General features: G+C 28.8%; 1 non-coding gene across 1 annotated transcript; it reads right to left on the reverse strand.

Annotated features, from left to right (window-relative positions):
- Nucleotides 1-1,256: 1,256 nt before the first annotated feature.
- Nucleotides 1,257-1,471, reverse strand: LOC148933640 (small nucleolar RNA U3). The gene has a single exon (XR_016134782.1). It is a non-coding gene; the product is annotated as a small nucleolar RNA U3 (small nucleolar RNA).
- Between the last annotated feature and the right edge of the window lie 4,576 nt (nt 1,472-6,047).

Here is a 6,047-nt window from a genome sequence, read left to right on the forward strand (position 1 = left end):
AACTCAATTGTAATGAGACGAGAGAGTTATATGTAGTTACCTTTGCAATGTTAAAGTTTAGTACTAGTACTAGATAACTAGTTTTTTCAAGAAGAATAATCTTTTAGAATTGATGTGTATAGTGTTATTTTATCATCCTGAGCAATATATTCAAAGCAAAAATTTCTTAAATCCTAAGTCTATATATTCGACTTACTATACTACTACTATATATCTATAAGACGTACGATAACTATATTCGAACTTTTGAAGAGACGCGAGTTTTAATACACAATCAGTAAAGTAGAAGAGATAGAAAAAAAATGATTGAAGTATTGTTAGTGGAAAATGAGTCTCATCATTAGAGAAAAAAAAAGTTTTTCTAAAATAGAGAATTTATAATTTTAAGAGACAAACTAGCTAAAATTAAAATAATTCATATTTTTAAGGGATATAGGGTAATATCACATGCTGGATCCAAATTTAAATTTGGGAGTTTTTTGAGCGATTAAAAATATGACAAAATATATTTACATACCTAGTAAGTGCGGGTGATCTCATTGGACATCAATGATTTATATAGAAGAATGTTAACTAATATACAATCAATGTGCGATGCCGACGTATTTTATCACTAACTTAAATAAATAAAAGAAGTTAAATAAGTACATGTGATAGTCCACGACATAAGAGTGTCAATATCCTCACCAATTATATTTTCTCATGTTTTATTAATTTAAGATGTGTAATATAGGCTCGTGTATTTACTAGGCATGCCACACGCAGCCCCCGAACTTTAATTATACACATATACAAACTATTTATATCATTATGATTAATGGTGTGTTTGGCTGAACAAGATTAACTTATACCAAGATAGGCAAAGATCCAATATCATACACATTCATAAGTCAAAGACTATTTCTATTTAACATTAACCTGAGATTAAGTATCAAACTTTATATGTCCGATTGGACAACATTCATAATACTCATTACTCAAGAAAGTAATTGAGCGAAACTCTATGATTTACATATATCGTGGATTACTTATCAATTATGTGCAATTATCTTCAAACGATCTAAATAATTTGATCTGACCCGATCCCAGATCGAACAAGATTGATTACACACTAGATTTAACTTTAAACTACCGAAAATTTTGATTCGACCCCGGATCACAGACCAAACATGATTGATTACACTCTAGATTTGGCCCAAAGACCTTAATTTAACATTGTTACAAAATTGGGTTTTTACTTTTATGGGTGAGGGGTTAATCTGTCAGACAACTGCTCGGCCATCCTAATTGGACAAAAGTCCAAGCCAAGAACGATCATCTACTGCACCCAGAGACCTGACCCAAGGTGCCGTTAATCACGCTCTAGACAGGCAGCCACAGTTCATCCATCAGACATGGTTTCCTGTCTCCTTATAAATCAAGGATACAGAGGTACGAGCCTATAGAACATATCATGTTCAAATAAGGTCATTTTAATGGGTGGGGGGTTATGAATTTATAAATTGCAAAAAAAAAAAATCTACTAAATTTGAAACTAAGACGGCTATCGCCCAGGTTGCATTGATTTACTTGATTGAAAATTTGAAAATGATATGTGCAATGATTTATTGCAAAATACATAATTACACTTAGGCTAGTAATTCATTATACTTGTGGTTTGAACTTTGATTGTAGCTTTTTTTTTTTTTTTTTTTTTTTTACCAAAGGTGCTGAAGTGATTTATATACCAATCATTAAATATAGCGTGTGTTTCATGCAAACAATTTGAGATTTATAATATGATTAAACAAAAGATTTTATTTCACAATAATAAATCTATACCTTTACACAAATTGAACATGATTGATGCCGAATAATTATTAGTACAATTTATAAGTGAGTTTCAACTAAACGAATAAACTAGAGTACTAAGAAAAATATATTAGCTAAATTATTATATGTATAAAACAAAAATGTGAGGGTCAATGAAAGCTGATGTAGTAATAATTCACTTTTCAGTGTCTAGTAATCGAGGCCAAGCGTGCGAAAATTCCTGAGTTTCTGACATTGAGGAAATTTATAAAATTACTGTAAAAGAATTTATGAAATTACTGTAAAAGGTATTATATTCGTAGATGATATAATAAATACAGGCAGAATCATTCAACAAATATATGTTTTTATGTGAATGTGATACATCACACAGACCACCGAACTATAAGGACTGGATCAATCTTTGAATTCCAAAAATTTGAAGAAAAAGTAGACAATGACGTAGGAGGGAAATATATTTGAAGGATAAAAGAAAAGGAAATTATAAATATCTTTCATAGTTTTAGTGTAGTTAATTTAATATGAATATAATGACTTTATACACAGATTTTTCTTAAGTTCCCAAGAAAAATATAGCTTTCACAATCGCCAACCCTCACAAATAAATTCATCACATTGTAATTGCATGAATTCGTGGTCATTAACTAATTGAGCTTGTGCGAATATGATGGAAATTTTATAATTCAAAAATTAACCATTTCTAGTCTTAATTTGAATTCAAATAGGGGATTTTACAAGCAAAGTGATACATTCATCGTAAATCATTATAAATCGAAAAACTATATAATCATATATGGTTCTCACAATGTGATGGTACTAATTTATAAGAATAGTAGTACTAACTTATTTAAGTCTCTCCAAGAATAGTACTAACAAGAATCATTAGATGACAATTTAATCCGTACATATTGATTGATGATGGATGGTCAAAATCAATTTCAAACGAATTTATGTTTTTTAATTATACATGCACAAATTAACGATATTTTCTCAATGGTTATTTTTCTATTTATGATCAAATAATGGTTTTATACATTAAAATTATATTTTGTTACAATTTTCCTAATAAAGTTGATTTATTGACTAGATCTCAGTCCTACATTAGGAAAATATTTGTTTGATAGCAATAATCCCAAATGCATGAACTAGAATCCAACAGCCAACATGGTACATAGATTAGATAGATATGGATGAGAATGATTGATTTTCATTAATTTATCAAGTCTAAAAGTAATGAACATATTGGGTCATGAGCTACGATTCACCAAACTAATTAATCTGACCTGTTTTATAAGTAAGGTTTAGTCGGTTTCGAAGAATCTTAATTAAGGTTGGGTTATGATTATTTTTTCATTATAAATATCCATCTTATTTCATGTAATTATATTAAAATATAGTGTACCAAAACATCATTAAAATTTCATGGCCATGAAAATTCTTTCAAGTTAACTACAAACTCATGAAATCACTTCGTCGATCTTGACTAAATGAATGACCATAATATATTTTTCACATGAAAAAATGATTCTTTACACACAATAATATATTCCAATAATACTTAATACATAAAATAATAAATTAGATAAAACTGTAATGGTCAATGCATTTTTCCAAATTTGTACATGTACATAGTGTGCAGACATATAGAAGAAGCATACATACATTAAACAACAAAACAATAAAACTGTAACATGAATTCTCAGACATTATGATTATAATTTGAAATTTTCGAAAGGACAAAGGGAAGATTACCCATGCCATATAAGGACAACCCATTTGGTTGATGATTATAATGATGTCAAATTGACCTTTCCATGACATCATATTTTTTCTATTCTATCAGAATGGATTTTATTCTTGGCTTTTTACTATTCATCCACATACAATTCATCATCAATTTGCAGGCTTATGTGAATTTTGAGGTTTCAACTTTTTTTTCTCCTTATTATATTGGATATAGCGCTTCATCGAAGTAGACCAAATGTGAAAGCTTGGATAATTATTTTTTCTATTTTGGCCCATATATACTATCGGATCAGTTAATTTCTTATAGCTGGCGATTCGCTCTAATACCATGTAATCGCTCTAATACCATGGGAGAAGTTCATGGCCATCTTAAAGTTAATTGGTGATAGATGAATTAAGTGACTCATAGACTTATATAGTGATTCAGTTTTTAACACCGATGAGAGTACTATTAGAGAAAATAACAGCGACGATAACGCATGTAAATGGAGTATTTTTTTATTTTTTTTTCTGTCCGGATGCAATTTGATCCGGTTTACTCTATTCAAGGGTTAATTTAACGCAATATTTATATTCTCTATTTTTAGTTTTGAAATAATTTATACATTATTTTAATATAGTTAAATTTTTTTTATTTATTTTTTGTAAATACAACCTCCAATATTTTAAAGAAATTTGGTCCAGTGAAGTGTATCCCAAAATGAATATATAAGTTTCCAATTTAATGTAATTTTCATTAACTTTGATAATTAGGGTTCAATTTAATGTTTTTTCAACGCTTACTTGTTTCTTCATTAAGAAATTAAACTTGTGCCTAATCTCTCTCTCTCACAAGTCACAAACTTGTTAGTTAGTATATGTAAGTTGATTTTGAAATGACACCGATTTTAGCATTTAATATAAAATCAATTATACTTATTGAGAAACATCGACATTTTGTTACAATAACATGGTTACCAAGAAAATTATACATGCTGAAAAAAATTAACAACATTTCTGATTGACAATCCAAAAATTATAAATTTAGGTTATGATAAATTTTTCTAATCCAAAAAAAAACATCTCATTGTAGCTGGCCATATCATGGATAAATAGCAATTTAAATTCTCATATAAATACCCACTAAATCTCTAGAACATTACTGTTCAAATCTGCTGCTAAACCCTAAAACTTTTTAGCTCGTGCCAAATAGCAGCAAGATCAATGACCCTTAATCTTGAAACTTGAAAAGGTAACCTTTATATAGTAAATAATTTAGTATAAGAACAAGAACCAATTTATACACTATATAATTACATAGTGGCAAGCAAGCCAAAAAAGGTAGCCACAGACCAAGCAGCCATTTCCTGTACATTGTGATGTACACCTGTATTCAAAAAGTTTTTTTCTTTTTCTAACAAATACTATATTATGCAATCATACAATTAATAGTCATCTATAACTCCACCATTTAATTAGTCACTAATATGATCTATATATATATAAATATATATATTTATACACGTTTCAGACACAATCAAACTCATACTAATCTGGTTAAAAAGTGGTATTAAACATATATATTTTTTCCAAGTGATGAATACGTACTATTGCTAGGCTGAAATTTGAATATATGTAGACGTAGTATATATCTTGGTTTTGCTATAGTCTCAAATCTTTATATTTCTTATTTTTTTTTAATATAAGTAAGATCAGATCATGTAACCTTGAGGGTTTTCACTTAACTAATAAAAAGATGTGTAATTCGACAAAATTAATAGTCTTTGTCATGCAATTTTGTCGGTTAGCTCTGAAGTAAATATTTAAAAAATATTATCTAGAGAAAAAGAAATAAAAAATTAAAGAGGGCCACAAGATTTCAAATCAGAGTAAAAGTAGAGGAGATGGGAGAATGTGTGTGTGAGTATGGGCCTCTTCTTTATTTTTTATAGCCTTAAATCTTTCTCACCGTCCAAGCATAGGACCATTTCTACATTCTACGCTTCACTTTATTACAATTTTTAATCTTCTAACCTTGCAACAAGTACATATAATCATTATTGTTATATATTATACACTCCTTTTGTCACATTCTAGAGGAAGCATTTTTGATTTGACACAAAAATTTATTTGCATTAGTTTTATGAATTAAATGAAGAGAAAAATAAAGTATGAAATCGAAAAAGTAGAGAGGATGATATTTCTAATTTAAGTAATGTGTACTTTAGAGTGAAACATCGTATAAAATGAGTTAGAAGGGTATTGAAGGTACACTAAAAGAGCAATAGGGTAAGCTAGCAAAGAATATAACCAACTAACGAACAACATGAACACGTACATAATTAATGTCACACCCGTGACCCGTCTAATAGCTTATATATACTCTCACAACCTTCATTGTATAAAAAAACACCCACACAATAAACAACACAACTTCTTGAAACGAAAAATGAATAGGGATATGAATATGATAATCACAAATAGCTAAGATATATAGAAAGCCCACAAAA

Source organism: Salvia hispanica, chromosome 1, assembly GCF_029641045.1.
Source record: "Salvia hispanica isolate PSC_SH4W2 chromosome 1, Shi_PSC_v1, whole genome shotgun sequence".
Classification (NCBI taxonomy): domain Eukaryota; kingdom Viridiplantae; phylum Streptophyta; class Magnoliopsida; order Lamiales; family Lamiaceae; genus Salvia; species Salvia hispanica.